General features: G+C 42.2%; 1 long non-coding RNA gene across 1 annotated transcript in view; it reads left to right on the forward strand.

Moving 5' to 3' along the window:
• The first annotated feature begins 9874 nt into the window (after positions 1-9874).
• LOC105482010 (uncharacterized) overlaps positions 9875-17182 on the forward strand; it is a 29284-nt gene continuing 21976 nt past the window's right edge. The window contains exon 1 of the long non-coding RNA XR_987339.3: positions 9875-10087. This is a non-coding gene — a long non-coding RNA (uncharacterized lncRNA). The remainder of the gene's footprint in view (positions 10088-17182) is intronic.

Genomic DNA, 17182 nt, shown 5'->3' on the forward strand with positions numbered 1-17182 from the left:
TTGGAAGCCACCAAGATGTTCTTCACAGATGAATGGATAAATAAACTGTGGTACATCCAGACAATGGAATACCATTCAGTGCTAAAAAGGAAGAGGTATCAAGCCATGAAAAGACATTGAAGAATCTTAAATACATATTACTAACAGAAAGAAGCCAGCCTGAAAAGCATACATACTGTATGATTCCAACTATGTGACATTCTGAAAGAGGCAAGACTATGAAGACAGTTAAAAGATCACTGGTTGCCAGGGGTTAGGATGGAGGGAGGGCTGAAGAGGTGGAACACAGGATTTTTAGGAAAATGAAACTACTCTGTATGATACTATAATGGTGGATACCCATCATTATACGTTTGCCCAAACTTATGGACTGTACAACACCAAGAGTGAACCCTACTGTAAACTATGGACTTTGGGTAATAATGTGTGTCAGTATTGGTTTATTAATTATAACAAACACACCACTGTGGTGGGGGAGGTTAATAATAGGGGAAGCTGTGCATATGTGGGGGCAGGGAGTATATGGGAACTCTGTACTTTCCTCTAAATTTTGCTGTGAATTTAAAACTGCTCTAAAAAAAGTCTATTTTAAATATATATAATAATTTAAATTATGATATGTTTTCATTGCTGTTTTAAATACATTAATAAATACAAAAATATATATTTCCTAGCTCTGTCCATCAAAGAGGTTTAGAAACAATGACTAACCAGTAGCAATGAGTACTTCCTATACCTAGATTATAAATTCTAAATACTATTTTCCACCAAAAGGAATTAAGGTTCTTTAAAGAATTTTGGATTCCAGATGTAAGACAGAAGATATACAAGAAAGGCCAAGAAGATTTTATCATTCCAGAAAGCCAGGGAACTACAGAAGACTACTGAGGTTGGTTCAGAGGAATTCAGGAACCAACTTGAGGAGGCCAAAGATGGGACTATTTGAGTACAATAAGAAAAATAAGTGCAATGGATTGAAATGCTTCTCTCAAGAGTTCCAGCTAGTAAGTGAACATGCAATAGCAGAATCACCATTTTGCAAACCCCTTATGAGCTAATGGCTCACTAAACAATGATCATCAATGTCTACTAATGTCATAAAAAGAGAGCGCAGGGCCGGGTGCAGTGGCTCACGCCTGTAATCCCAGCACCTTGGGAGGCTGGGGCGGGCAGATCACCTGAGGTCAGGAATTTGAGACCAGTCTGACCAACATGGAGAAACCCCATCTCTACTAAAAATACACAATTAGTTGGGCGTGGTGGCGCGTGCCTGTAATCCCAGCTACTTGGGAGGCTGAGGCAGGAGAATCGCTTGAACCCGGGAGGCAGAGGTTGCAGTGAGCCGAGATTGTGCCACCGCACTCCAGCCTGGGCAACAAGAGGGAAACTCCCTCTCAAAAAAAAAAAAAAAAAAAAATCACCTATGAGGGATTCTTGCTCAAAATCGTATCTCACATCTATAGATCTAACTCTCAGTTTACAGGAAAGATCTGGAACAGCAGAACATGTTTTAGAAATACCATCCGCACAACTCCGAATCTGAGAAACTCTGTAGGAAAAATGGCCTGGTTTCTTCAACAAATAATCTTTACAAGGAAAAAGAAAAAAGAGGGAGTGGAAACCTACAGATTTAAAGAGACTTGAGAGACATCACGTAAAGGTGATATGTAGATTTGGGAAATTTGAACACTCACTGGATATTTGATGGTATTATGGATTTGCTGCAAACCAATCCATTTGTTTTGGAAAGTGGAGTGGCAATGACGCAGTTGAAAGACATGCGGCCATGAGTTGATGGTTTTCTTTGATCCGGGTACTTAATCGGTACCTAATGGTTCATTGATCTTTACTTTCATTATGCTTTAAATTTTTTCAATAACAAACTTAAGGAGTGGTTGTGAGGGTCACATATCTGAGGTAATGTATGCAAAAGAGCCTGTATGTATAAAATAATATGCGAATGTAAGACAATATTGTTTTTATTTTCAATTCCTTCTCCTGAAGAGGATTTTTCTTGGTCCCACACTATAAAGATATTGGGAAATAGAGCATGGGGGAATTCTTCAAGCATAAGAGAAGTCTCTCTTTTTTTTTTTTTGAGACGGAATCTTGCTCTGTTGCCCAGGCTGGAGTGCAGTGGCGCCATCTCAGCTAACTGCAGCCTCTGCCTCCCAGGTTCAAGCAATTCTTCTGCCTCAACCTCCTGGGTAGCTGGGACTACAGGCGTGCACTGTCACACCCTACTAATTTTTCTGTATTTTTAGTAGAGACGGGATTTCACCATGTTGGCCAGGATGGTCTTCATTTCCTGACCTCATGATCTGCCCGCCTCGGCCTCCCAAAGTACTGAGATTACAGGCATCAGCGTCTCTCTTTGATTTTCTGTAATCAAATACCACTGAATCTGCTGACCTGGGGATCCTGACACCTGGGTCCTAAGGCAGAACTGCCTGGACCACTCCTTCAACCACCTGCAGGGAGGGTGATCTGGAGGGAGGGAAAGGAAGTGGGCATAGTGGGTGACATCTGGCCAAGTGATGAAGTAGGTGAATCACAGTTGGCTGGAACCAGGCATCAGCACTGGGTGGGGCCTGGCAAATGACACAGCTGGATTTCCTGGCTCCAGCCCCGGCCAGCATCCCGTGTCTCTGAGTACGCAGGACAAAGAAGCACCACTGCCCCTCCAGATTTAGGGAATTTGAGGGTGAGCAGTTGAATCTGAGCTGGCTTCCACTGGGACTTGCACACAAACAGCCCCCAAACCCCTCCCCCGCCTCAGTGCTGAGTCTCAACACTACTATCCAAAGATGTGCATGGTTGGAGCCTCCAGAACCCAATGGTATCTGTTAAAGAGAAAACCAGGGTGGTATGGAAACCCAGGTGAGTGCGTGGAGGCTACAGTGCTGTGGGCAGAAGGCTTGCCTCTTCCTGGCCTGGTCATCGACTTCTCCTCCTTGGGCCCAAGTTACCCCAGAACCTGGGTCAGACCCAGAAATCTTTTCTTGTAAAAATCCCTCAGGTAATTCTGATGATCACTCACAGGTTAGAAACCTGAACCCGACAAGATGGTCACTAAATCTTCTTTTAACTTGGGCTTCTGGAGAATGCTCCTGCCTGATTCCTTGCCTTTCTCTGAAGACTATGTTCATTTAATTAAATAAATAAATATGAGAAGTGCTTCTTCAGGTGGAGAGAAAAGGAAAGTCAACATTTCTTGAGGACATATTCTGTGCTGGGTACTTTACCAACTTCATCTCTGTGCTTCCTACCCAGAAGACAGTCATAGACTGTAGATGTGTTTCAGCAACTTGCCTTTCTCCGTTTTCTTGACTTTGAAACCAAAAAAAGCTACTCTGCTTGAGATTTCCGCACACTCTAAGGGAGGGAAAGTGGGAATAGAAACTCACATTTCTTTTTTGCTATTTTATTTACATTTAATTTTTTTAACTAAAAAAGTTGTATAAAAGAAACATCCATATGTGGTTTTTAAAATCTGTAATGAACAAGTTATTATCCCCCAAACCTCAGCATCACACAATACACCCATGTAACAAACCTCCACGTGTACCCCCTGAACATAAAATAAAAATTGAAATTTTTTAAAGTTATTACCTGTCTTGTATCTCTCCACATTACAAAACTGTCCCCCAACCCACCACCAAGACAATTACTTTCACCCTTTCTTTTGGTAGTTATCTCTATAATATTAAAATAGTATGCTTATTATTTTTCTTGATATGTCTGTCATTTTGGACATTTATAGACATATTTAGACAAATTTCTTGTTATGATAGAGTTATGAGATTGTGTAGCCGTTATTATCTCCCCCACCCCATCCTCTCAATATAGTTGAATCACTGCTTTTTATTTTAAGTTAGCAATCAGGGTTTACATCATTAAGACTTTTTAAACATTGTGGCAGAGTCAAGTAGTCTGCTATGATTACATTATCTTTCCTTTGTAGCTTTTTGTTTTTCCTTGAGTTATTAATTGCCCATATTTTTACCTGCATGATGTTCTATACTTCTTTTCAAAGGCCCATTGTATAACTTATCATATCATTTATGATATTAACCTATGTTTTTCCTAAAGATCTCCCTTTCAGAGCCCTCTATTCTTCTCTAGTTTGAAATGGTTATTCCTTAGGTCTGCTGCAAAGTGTCCTCTGAGACTTCTCTTTACTGTGCCTCTGAGTTGCAACCCCATTTCCTGGAATATATGACTTTTTCCATCTGGGCTGATGCTTTTGCTTTGCTGGCCTAATCTCTTATAGTTTCCCAAGACAGTGTGGATGGGAAGTAAATTTTCTGAATCTTTGCATGTCCGGCAAACATTTCTCCTGCTCTGACATTTGGCTGATAGATTAACTGGGTACAGAAATGCAGATTGAAGATACTTTTCTCCCATCATTTTAAGATGCATTTGCTCTGGAGACATTCAGTGCCATTCTTCTTATTTTTTTGGAAGTTTTTCAGTTCTTTATGCTCGATGTTCTCAAATTTGTAAGATCAAACTCCTACATTTTAGGCCTTTTAAAATTTTTTCTGGCAGGTTCTTGGCAGGTTCTTTTAATTCAGTAACATGCACTTTTTAGTTCTGGAAATTTTTCTCATTTATTTGATAATTTCTTTACATTTTCTCTCTCTTTCTGGAATTTCTGCTAATAAGTTATTGAGCTTCTTGTTTTATTCCCTAATGTTCTTATCTTTTCTCTGTTAGTCCTCATTTTTTTTCTTCTACTTTTTGGGAGATGTCCTCAAGAACATATTCTGGCCTTTCTCTTGAATGTTTTTGTTTTTTTTACTTACCAATTTTCAAAATCTCTCTCTTATTAAATGATTGTTCCTTTTTTCATAGCAGCTAGTTCTTGTTTTATGGTCTCATATTTCTCTGAGCATATCAGACTGGTTGTCGTGTTCATACTTAAGAACGAGAAACTACAAAAGTTGATTGGAAGGTCCGTGTAGCTTATCACTTTGGGGTGACAGGGAAGAGATGTTGCCATTCCTTTGGGGGACTTCAACCCCACTCAAAACAATTAGTATCTGGAGGTTTTATTCCTTGTAGAATAAAACCTTGTAGACTCTTCAGTTTCTCTAAAGAATCATATTTTCCAACCTGAGGGAAAGATACCCATCAGCTGGTAGGACAAGAGGAAGGGGCTGGAGAACTGACTACCCCATGGTTAGACTTTCAATTGATACCTCCTTTTCAGCCCTAAATCTCACCCTCACTATTTGGTGCTTGGAGCCCCAAGTCCATGACCTCTTCTGTTCTTTTTCTCCTAAGAATAACCCCGTCTCTTGCCTAAGGAGTAGGTATTTGACTGCTAGCATTCTGAAGATAGGTGGCTTTCCATCCTATGCCCTCATTTTCCTCCTATATCTCACCTTGCCCTCCTCCCTACCTGGTGCCTTCACGTTCTGAGCTACTTCAGAGCTCTGTGGGGGTGATTGATTCTTTTCTCATAGGTATCACTCCTAACTAGAACATTTCTCCTCCTCAGTCCAGAAATAGTCCCTACTCCTCCCACCTCCAAGCCTCCTCTTCTTCCACTGCAACATCCACTCAGTCCCCAAGTTTCATCCATTCTCCCTCTCCAACACATCACACATTTACCTGCTTTTGTCTTCTCTGCCTTCTCTTCACCTCCACAGCTCAGACCACTGCTGCCTCTTGCCTGGATCCTTCCAACAGCTTCCCTCTAATAGTCTCTTCCCCATCTTGTGTCCTTCTCTCCTCCAATCGGTTCTGCAACCTCTAACCACAGAAATCTGATTATCTCATTCCCCTACTGGAAACCTTCATTCAAGTGTAGACTCAGGATGAAATCTAAACCCAAGCATGAGGCTGGGCACAGTGGCTCATGCCTGTAATCCCAGCACTTTGGGAGGCCGAGGCAGGCAGATCACTTGAGGTCAGGAGTTCAAAACCAGTCTGGCCAACATGGCGAAAACCTGTCTCTACCAAAAATACAAAATTAGCCGGGCATGGTGGTGCATACCTGTAATCCCAGCTACTCAGGAGGCTGAGGCAGGACAATTGTTGAACCCGGGAGGCGGAGTTTGCAGTGAATGAGCCAAGATCATGCCACTGCACTCCAGCTTGGGTGACAGAGCAAGACTGTCTCAAAACAAAACCAAAACCAAACAAACAAACTCAAGCATGGTATACAAGGCCTCCACAGTCAGACCTCCACTTCCCTCTTCAGCCTCACCCTCCCTGAGCCCCTTTTCACCAAACATATTCCATCTCCAGCCATGCTGAACTATTTCTGTTCTCCATGAAGCCATGCTCTCTCTCACCACCAGCTCTGGGCACACATTGCTTTTTCTTTCTTTTTTCAAGAACTCCTACTTATCTTGCAAGTCTCGACTTAGATGTTCCTTCTTACAGAAAGATTTTTTGGTCCCAAGACTAGTTATACTCCTATCCTGCCTGGTATATATCGCTAGGGTTGCAACTCTCATTCTGTTTTAGAAGAACCTTTTTACTTGTTTTCGCTAGCTACAATTTCCTTTGGAGCAGGGACAATAGGAACAATAGTTTGATTACTGTTGTATGCACGGTGCATGGCACATGGTAGGCACTAAGTGAATACTTATTGAACAAATGAATACATAAAGAAATGACTGGAGCCCCACGTCAGGTGCAAAAGGTGAGGTTTGGAAGGGCCAAGTAAATTACTCAAGATCACCCAGCCGGGATCTGAACTAAGTTACTTCTGGCTTCACAGTCAAGGAGCCCCTGTCGGGTGATGGAGCACCTCATCTTTTGAGCTGCATTTGCTTTGCTCATCCCTGGCCTCTGGCTCAGAGAATGCTGACATTGGCTCCCCTGGCTCAGTGGGCATTAAATTCCTAGGACGCTCAGTGGTGGTTTTTATCTCCAGCTGGCCCCACTTGGGTCTGCCAAGGTCTTGCAGCTGCTTTCCATCAGCCCAGTGCCTGTCATAGGAGACCCCAGCCCTGGAGGGAGTCAGGTGGGGTCACCCCCTTTCTCTACCAGGCTCCTTCGACCTGCCCCTCTTTCTCCTCTCCCTTCCTCAATACCCCATTGGAACATGCATTTTCTCTACCTCGGAAACCCAGAGAGACACAGGCTGTGAGGGTTTTGATGGGGGATGCAGGGTGGAAAGTGTGAGGGAGGCAGCATTTTGGTGCCCTCGCTGATCGCTCCCTTAATGAGCTGCAGTGTGAGTTCCGTTTTGGCCAAATGCACAGGATGCTGCCCTCCTGGGGAGAAGTTGGGGCTGAAAGTTGAGGTTATTTTGCAGCTTCTGAAGCAAACATCCACTCAGAAAACATGATGTCATCAAGGATGGTTGGATTACCCTGCAGGGCGCTGGCAGCAAAGACGCCCTCCCATCTCCAGCTCAGCCTCCCTCCAGAGAGGATACGTAGAACACTCATTTCCAAACAGGAGCCACGACGCTTCCGAAACGAGGTGCCCAGTGTCTTCTGGGTGTGGGTTTGTGTGTGTGTGTGATGGAATCCTAGAAACTAGACATACGAAACAACCTCCATTGCAGACGCTCTGTGAATGCTGTTAGTAACCATCTAACTATCTTCACATCTGGAACCACAGCTAGTTCCGGAAGCTTCCCTCTAGTCCAGCCCAACCCGGGGTCTTTCACATGGACCTGAAGGAAGGTGAGGGGTGTGCTAATTTGATGACTGATACTTTGATACTTATTTTGTCTTTGCGAGGCAGCACTGAGATCCAGGAATCCATGAAAATATTCACTTTTTAAGAAAATTAAATTTATTCTTTAAAATTATTATTATACATTTTGAGGTGGAGTATTGCTCTGTCACCCAGGCTGGAGTGCAGTGGCATAATCATAGCTCATTGCAGCCTCAGCCTCCTGGGCTCAAGCAATCCTTCCTCCTAAGCCTCCTAAGTACCTGAGACTACAGATGCATGCCACTAAGCCTGGTTAATTTTTTCATTTTTTGTAGAGACAAGGTCGTGCTGTGTTGCCCACACTGGTCTCAAACTCCTGGGCTCAAGTGATCCTCCTGCCTCTGCTTCCCAAAGCACTGGGATTACAGATGCGAGCTATTGCACCTGGCCAAGAATATTCACTCTTCTTGTTAATATTCTTTCTCCTTTTCCTCTTTCACTCCTTTCCTTTAGCTTTGACTTCTTCTTCACTTTGGATGTTCCTCTTTCCCCTTTCTCCCTTCCTTCTGCTTCCTCTTCCTTGCCCTCTCTCCCCTTAAGCTAATTACTTTTAACCTTTATTTATCTATTATTAAATGCCAGCTCGTCATCCTGCTTAACACCTTATGTGTAGTGTATCATTTCATCAAAACTCTTATTTTCCTTTATAATATGTTTTTTTCCACAGGTATTTTTTTCTCACTGTAAAAAAAAAAAAAAAAAAAAAGAAAAAGAAAAAGTAGAAAGCACAGGTAAGCAAAAAACAAAAAACCACACACAAAACCAGAAACTTTAAGTTACCCACAATCACATTGTTACCATTTTGCTGTAGTTTCTCCCAGATTTCTGTCCAAGAATGAATCCTCAAGAACCTACTAGGAAATTCTTTCCAGGTCAGGAGTCCTGGGTTTGTAGTTCAAGCCCCATCTTGAATGTGCTGTGTGACCTTGAACAGATCACCCCCAACCCTGGTCTCAGTTTCCCCAGACTGCACCTGCATCCTGGGAACAGGCCTGGCTGTGCATTCGATAACCACACCCATTGCAGGTTGGGAGACCAGGTTTTTCTCTCAAGGGAGCCCCAGCCTGTTGCCTTTTGCCACCATTTTGCAAATCAGACCTCGATTCTGGGCCCACCCAGCCATCCCCTCCTGTCCCCTCCAGCCTCACCCTGACTTCTCAGCTTTCACTTTTTTCTGCTGATGGACTGGAAATTGCTATACTCCTGTTTTTTCTCCACCTGCACTAACAAACCCCAAGTGCTGCCCCCAGCACGATTCCCTGGTTCCCGGGTCCTCTGCCAGGTGCAGGTGCTGCGGCTTCATGTTCAAAGGATTCTGGGCAGGACGCTTTCTCCCTTGATGTGCCCAGCGAGGCTGCGGGGATGGGAGGCTCCTCTCCTGTTCGGCTCAGGCTGTTTTTTTCCCCAGAGCCTTGTGGCCAAGTTTCCGTGGCCCTGTGCTCAGGACCCTGGGCCAGGGCTGCGGTGTGGGCAGCCTTGAGGCTCTGGGTTCCATGCCGGTTCTCGACAGGAAGGCCTTTCATGTGGGTGCCAGCTGGCCTCTGGGCCCAGCTTCGGGCCTGGCAGGGCCTGAGGAGGGAGAGCTGCGAGTGTGAAAAACACTCTCTGTTTGGGAGCTGGTTGGTGGGAAGGAAAGACAAGAGGGAGGGGGACAGGCAGGTCAGAGAGCTTACCCAGGCTTAGAGGAGTGAGGCCACGGTGCCCCTGCAGAAATGAGGCGATTTGGCCTTTCCTCCCCAAAAAGAGGTCTTGGCAGAGACACAAGGAAGCAAAGTCTGTTGGGTGGGGATGGAAACACTTTCCCAAGCCTGCCTTCACTCCCTCCCTCCCCCGGGCTCACTGAGCCTAATCAGGTCAAGCACGCAGCTCCCTGCCAGACACTGTGGCATTGTTTAAAGCCGCTGCCTCCCCGTACCCTCTCCCCACTGAACTGAGTTCTGACAAAGGAGGCCCTGAGGGACAGGCCTGAAAGGACAGAGACCCAAGGTCCAGGGATGCAGGGTCACTCCCCTGTGGCTCACTCTCCTTCCCACTGGTTATTATTTTTCTACCCTAGACCCCAGGGAGAAAAGGAGCCAGGTCCTGGCAAAACTGAAGGCTGTTTGTGTTGACATAAAGGCACTTTCTGAGCAAACAGCCCTGAAAGGTCAGCAGTAATCCCAGGCAGTGCCAGCACTGGGCAGCGGGTTTGGGAGGTGTGGAGAGAAAGGAAACTGTGGGCCACTTGGGGTCGGATGACTTCACCAGAAGAAGAGCCGGCCAGGCAGCAGGGAGGGGGCTTCCTGGAGATGGAGCCCTGGAAGACCTTGGCTACTCCATAAAACTTAAATAGGACTTGAAGTCAGTTGTTTATCTGCCTTCCGGAACACCCAATGGCATGGGAGAGAGGCTGGCGCCCTAGGTAGGACGGAAGTGAGCCTGGTGTCTGGGGCAGGATCTGCCACTACACTTGGCTTTCTCACTCTAGGCCTCAGTTTGCATGGGGAAACCAAAGGAGAATTTCAAATGTCCTACTCACACATATTCTAGGCTTTCAGGAAACATTTACTGAGCATACATTACCCACCTGATAGGGGGCTAAGCCTGGGAATGGTTTCAGAGATGAGTAGCACAAGGTCTCAGATAAGGTGACCATCATCCCCATTTGCCTGGGCCTCCTAGCTTTAGCACTGAACATCCTTTAGCTCAGGAAGCCCAGGAAACCCCTTGTTGGCTGGTCATCTTAGCATCAGTCATCAAGCAGCTCATGATCTGCAAACAATGGTAGACATATGAGTGGTGTAATAGAGGGTGCACAGGCATGGGAGCTCAGGTGAGCTCAGCTCTCTGCCTCACCTGAGCTCCCATGCCTGTGCACCCTCTATGGGCTATGATCACACCACTGCACTCCAGCCTGGGTGACAGAGCAAGACCATGCCATGAAAGAAGGAAAGAAAGAAGGAAGGAAGGAAGGAAGGAAGGAAGGAAGGAAGGAAGGAAGGAAGGAAGGAAGGAAGGAAGGAAGGAAGGAAAGAAAGAAAGAAAGAAAGAAAGAAAGAAAGAAAGAAAGAAAGAAAGAAAGAAAGAAAGAAAGGAAGGAAGGAAGGAAGGAAGGAAGGAAGGAAGGAAGGAAGGAAGGAAAGAAGGAAGGAAGGAAGGAAAGAAGGAAAGAAGGAAAGAAGGAAGGAAGGAAGCAAGGAAGGAAAGAAAGGAGGGAGGGAAGGAGGGAGAGAGGGAAGAAAGGAAGGAAGGGAAGGAAATAGAGAAAGGAAGGAAGGAAGGAAGGGAAGGAAATAGAGAAAGGAAGGAAGGGAAGGAAATAGAGAAAGGAAGGAAGGAAGGAAGGAGGGAAAAAGCTACTTTTTGAATGAAAAAATGAAAAAGCATCTCTCAGCTAGGAAATGTCTTGCCATGATGACACCTGTGTTCAATGGGGAGCTATGAGAAAAAATTTTTAAAAATCTACTGTACTGAGGCATAATTTACATATAAGACAATGCATACACTTCAATGTAGACTTTGATGAATTTTGACAAATGTATACACTCATGTAACTGTTAACATCAATCAAAATATTTATAGCACCCCAGAAACTTCCCTGTTTCTCTTTTGTAGTAGTCAATCTCATCCTAACCATCCCATCCCAGGTAACCATTTATCTGATTTCTGTAACTATAGATTCATTTTAGCTGTTCTAGAATGTTATCTCAATGGAATAATACAGTCTGTACTCTTTTGAGTGTGACTTCCTCTGCTCAACGTGCTTTTGAGATTTATCCAAGTTCGTTTGCATATCACTAGTTTGTTCTTTTTTTTTTTTTAACTGGTTAGTATGGATTTATCATAATTTTTCCATGCATTTGCTTATTGATGAACATTTGACTTGTTTCCAGTTTTTGCTATTATGGACAAGGCTGTTATGAATATTATGTACAAATTTTGGTATAGATAAATGTTTTCATTTCTCTTGGGTAAACACTCAAGTGAAATTGCTGGATCATAGATTAAGTATGTGTTCAGATTTATAGGAAATCACCTAACTTTTCCAAAAGGGTTGTACCACTTTACAATTTCACCGTTAATGCATGAGAGTTCTGGTTGCTCCACATCCTCACAAATTTGGTGTTGTTGGTTTTTGAAATTTTAGCCATTCTAGTGGTATCTCAGAGTGGTTTCATTTGCATTTCCCTGATGATTAATGAAGCTGGAACACTTTTTCATGTGCTTACATGGTCATTCGTATACTTTCTTTTGCAAAATGTCTGTTCATGTCTTTCATCCTTTTTTTTTTTTTTTTTTTTTTTTTGAGGAGGAGTTTTGCTCTGTTGCTCAGGCTGGAGTGCAGTGGTACGATCTCAGCTCACTGCAACTTCTGCCTCCTAGGTCCCAGCGATTCTCCTGCCTCAGCCTTCTGAGTAGCTGGGACTACAGGCACCCACCATCATGCCCAGCTAATTTTTGTATTTTTAGTAGAGACAGGGTTTCACCATGTTGGCCAGGCTGTTCTTGAACTCCTGGCCTCAAGTGATTTGCCCACCTTGGCCTCCCAAAGTGCTGGGACTTTTGCCCATCTTTAATTTGAGCTGCGTGTCTTTTTCTTATTGAGGTGTATGAGTTCTTTATGTATCCTGAAAGCAAGTCCTTTATCTCATATATGTATTGCAAATATTTTCTCTTATTCTGGGATTTTTTTTCTTTTCATGTTCTTAAAGGAATATTTTGAAGAACAGAGAGTTTTAATTTTGATACAATCCAGTTTATCAAGGTTTTTCTCTTACAGCTTGTGACTTTCATGACCATATTTTATAAAGTCATGAAAATTATCTTACTTTTTTTTTTTTTTTTTTGAGACGGTGTCTCGCTCTGTCGCCCAGGCTGGAGTGCAGTGGCACGATCTTGGCTCACTGCAAGCTCCGCCTCCGGGGTTCATGCCATACTCCTGCCTCAGCCTCCTGAGCAGCTGGGACTACAGGCTCCTACCACCATGCCAGGCTAATTTTTTTTGTATTTGTAGTAGAGACGGGGTTTCACTATGGTCTCGATCTCCTGACCTCGTGATCCGCCTACCTTGGCCTCCCAAAATACTGGGATTACAGACGTGAGCCACTGCGCCTGGCCATCTTACGTATTTTTTAATAAGTTTTATAGATTTAGTTTTTACATTTAGGTTTGTGGTCCATATCAGATGAATTTTTGTGTATTATATGAGGTAGTATCAAAGTTTGTTTTTTGCATATAAAAATCGTTTGTTGAAAAGACTTTTCTTTCCTTATTGAAATCATTGGTGTCTTTGGGGAAAATCAGTTGATTTATATGTGTAAATCTACTTCTGGATCTCAGTGTGGTTAAATTGATCTATATGTCTGTCCTTACACCATTATCTCATTGTCTTAATTACTGCTGCTTTAGAGTAAGTCTTTTCTTATTTTCTGAAATTTAAAATTTTTATTTTTTGTAGAGTTGGGGTCTCACTGTATTGCCCAGGCTGGTCTGGAACTTTTGGGATCAAGTGATCCTCCTGCCTGAGCCTCCTAAAGTGCTGGGATTGCAAGTGTGAGCCTCCATGACTGACCTAGAGAACGTCTTATATCATGTAGTATAGGCCCTCCAACTGAAAGCTTCAAAATTCTGTGGATTTTCTAGATCCTTTGCACTTTTATATACATTTTTAGAATCAGTTTTGTCAGTTTCTTTAAAAAGAAGGCTGCTGAGGCCTGGCACAGTGGCTTACTCCTGTTATCCCAACAACTCATGAAGCTGAGGTGGGAGGGTCACTTGAGCCCAGGAAGTCGAGGCTGCAGTGGGCTATGATCACGCCACTGCACTCCAGCCTGGGTGACAGAGCAAGACCTTGTCACTTAAAAAAAAAGAAAGAAAGAAAAAGAAGGCTACTGGGATTTTTATTGGAAATATGTAGAATCTGTAGAAGAATATAGGAAAATGAACGTCTTATTATTGTGAGTTTTCTTATACATGAACATGAAATACATATATATACACATCTATATCTATATATAATGAAATACATATATATACACATCTATATCTAGATGTGTATATATACACATTTATATCTAGATGTGTATATATACACATTTATAAAGATCTTTAAAAATTTCAGCAATATTCTGTAGTTTTTACTATAAAGGTCATGCCCATCCTTTACTTAATTCCTATGTATTTTATATTTTTATGCTATTGCTAAATGGTTACTTAATTTTAATTTTCTAAATTTTGCTCCTAGTGTATAGAGATGCAATGGGTTTTTGTATATTGGCCTTCTATATTATGACATTGGTAAATTCACTTTTTAATAATTGTTACTTTCTTGTAAATTCCCTGGGATTTTCTATATAAACAACTATGCTGTCTGGGAATAAAGACAGCTTTATATTTTTCCTTCCAATATTTATTTCTTTGTTTGTCTTATTTCACTGGGGAGGACCTCCAGTCAAATAGAATAAAAGTGGTAGGAGATGAGATCCTTGCCTTATTTCTGGTTTATAAGGGAAAACATTTAGTCTTCCACCATTAAATTTGCAATTAGCCATCCCTAGTGCTCTTGTTGTCATATCAACTTGACACATTATAAATCCAATCTCCAGTCTTATCTTAAAATAGTCTTAAAATAATCTTGCCTTACAGTAGTCAGTTGTCTCTCAAGAAAATTCAGAGAGAAAAAAGTTCATGCATTTTAATATTTATGTGCTAATTTACCACTTCTGCTGCTCTCTACTCCTTGCAGATCCAAGTTTCTGTTTCCTCTTAACATAAATAATACCCTTTAGCAGTTTTTATAGCACAGATACACTGGCTATGAATTCTGTAAGCTTTCATTGATCTGAAAATGTCTTTGTTTTCCTCTCATTACTGAAGACTGTTTTCACTGTATATAAAATTTTGTTGTTAACAGTATTTTCTTTTTAAAATATCAAATATTTCAGATTTCCAGTTCTGAGGATATAGCAGAGGTGATGTGGGGTTTGAGGTATATTAGTCTGTTCTCTCACTGCTAATAGAGACATACCCGAGACTGGGTAATTTATAAAGGAAAGAGGTTTAATGGACTCACAGGTCTGTATGGCTGGGGAGGCCTCACAATCATGGTGGAAGGCAAACAAGTAGCAAAGGCACGTCTTACACGGATGATGGCAGGCAAAGAGTGAGAACCAAGAGAAAGAGGTTTCCCCTTGTAAAACCATCAGATCTTGTGAGACTTATTCACTACCAGGAGAACAGTATGAGGAAACCACACCCATGATTCAAGTATCTCCCACCGGGTCCCTCCCACAACACATAGGAATTATGGGATCTATAATTCAAGATGAGATTTGGGTGGAGGCACAGCCAAACCATATCAGGAGGGTTCTCTCTGGAAGCACTGCCCAATGCAGGCCTAGTGGGGCTCTGAGTAGGGCAGAGTGGGATATGATATTTACTTTCATGACAAGAAAGTCCTGTTGCTAGAATTGGGTCCAAATGAAGTACTAGAGAAACAAAAACAGCAACTGTTCAGCTCCATTTCCCCTAAGTCTGCAGGCTTCTCAGTAGTGTTGATGCCTCAGACCACATCTGCAACATGAGTTACAGAGCATCTCAGGAAATACAGGCGTGGGATTCCTGCTCAGAGGCCTCAGTGATGCTTGATAAGGAGAATTTAGATGATATGGGCTATAAACTGGAGAACGATGTCATCATGCATGCTCTCACTGAGCAGCTGCAGGCTGCATCTGCTGAGGCCCCAATCCACCATCTTCCATTCGCTCTGGGAAGTGAACTGCCTTAGAACATACTGGAAGAAAGGATGCCTTTTATAGACACTGAGTGTCCACCATGAAGAAATCCTCTGATGGTTATCTCAGGGTTGTTCTTTCTTTTTTCTTTTTTTAAATCAGGTTTATTCAGGATACAACTTACATACCATAAAATTCACCCATTTTAAGTGTATAATTCCATGATTTTTAGTTCATTTATACAACTGTGCAACCATCACCATAATATCATTTTAGAACATTTTCATCACCTCAAAAAGAAACCTCATGCCCAATGATAGTCATTCTCCATTCCCATCCCCACCCCTGGCAATAACTAATCTACTTTCTGTCTTTCTAGATTTGCCTTTTCTGGACAATTCATATAAATAGAATCATAAAATATATGTAAAACAGAAACAAACTGGCTGGGCTCAGTGGTTCACCTACAATCTCAAAGGGCCTATAATCTCAGCACTTTGGGAGGCTGAGGCAGGAGGATCACTTGAGGCCAATAGTTTGAGATCAGCAGTTTGAGACCAGCCTGGGCAAGAGTGAGAACCTGTCTCTACAGGAAAAAAAAAAAAAAAAAAAAAAAAAATTAGCCAGGTGTGTTGGTAGGCACCTGTAGTCCTAGCTACTTGGGAGGCAGACACGAGAGGATTGCCTGAGCTCAGAAGTTTGAGGCTGCAGTGAGCCTCGCTGCAGCACTCCAGCCTGGGCGACAGAGTGAGACTCTGTCTCCAAAAAAATTTAAAAGCAAAGCAAAACAAAACAAAAAATACTGATTCAAAGATTTCTACTATTTCTGATGAGATTCAGTGGTTTTTAATAACAGTGTTCCTCTGTATGTGCTTTCATTTTCTAGCTGTTTTAAATATTTTCTCTTGGCCAGGCATGATGGCTCATGCTTGTAATCCCAGCATTTTGGGAGGCCAAGGTGGGAGGATTGCTTGAGGCCAGGAGCTCAAGACCAGCCTCAGCAACCTTGTCTCTACAAAAACAGCAAAACCTTGTCTCTACAAAAAAAATTAAAATTAACCAGGCATAGTGGCATGTGCCTTTAGTCCCAGCTACTTGGGAGGCTGAGGCAGGAGGATTGCTTGAGCCCAGGAGTTCAAGGCCACAGTGAGCTATGATCATGCCACTGCACTCCAGCCTGGGCAAAATCTTGTCTCAAAAAAAAAAAAAAAAAAAATTCAATTAAAAAAAAATCTTTATTCCTGGTTTTGAGTAGTAGGTGCATAAGCGTGATTTTTGTTTGTATTTCTCCTCAAAGTTTTGTTTGAGTGTCCAATTTCATGTATGTTAGAATATTTGATATTTTCCCATATGCCCATGAAGTTCTGTTTATTTTTCTACTGTATTTTTTCTTCATTCTTTAGTGTGGATAGATTCTCTTGATTTGTCTTCAAGTTTACTGACTTTTTTTTTCATTTCCAATGTGCCATTAAATTCATTCAGTAAATGTTTTATTTTATTTATTGTAATTTTCAATTTTAGAATTTCCATTTGTTCTTTTTCATAACTCCCAATTCTCTGCTGAGATTCCCTATTTTGTCACTCATTATGACCACATTTTCCTTTAGTTCTTTGAACATATTATATTTTAGTGTTTGTCTGCTAATATTTAGGTCACCTCTGGATTCATTTCTATTGCCTAACTTTTTTCTTGACAATGGGTCACATTTTTCTGGGTTTTTTCCCTATAGTTAGAAATTTTTTATTTTCTATTGTGTGTCAATTCTCTAAGTGTGTCAAGGACA

The sequence above is a fragment of the Macaca nemestrina genome, chromosome 8 (assembly GCF_043159975.1).
Source record: "Macaca nemestrina isolate mMacNem1 chromosome 8, mMacNem.hap1, whole genome shotgun sequence".
In the NCBI taxonomy this organism is placed as follows: Eukaryota; Metazoa; Chordata; class Mammalia; order Primates; family Cercopithecidae; genus Macaca; species Macaca nemestrina.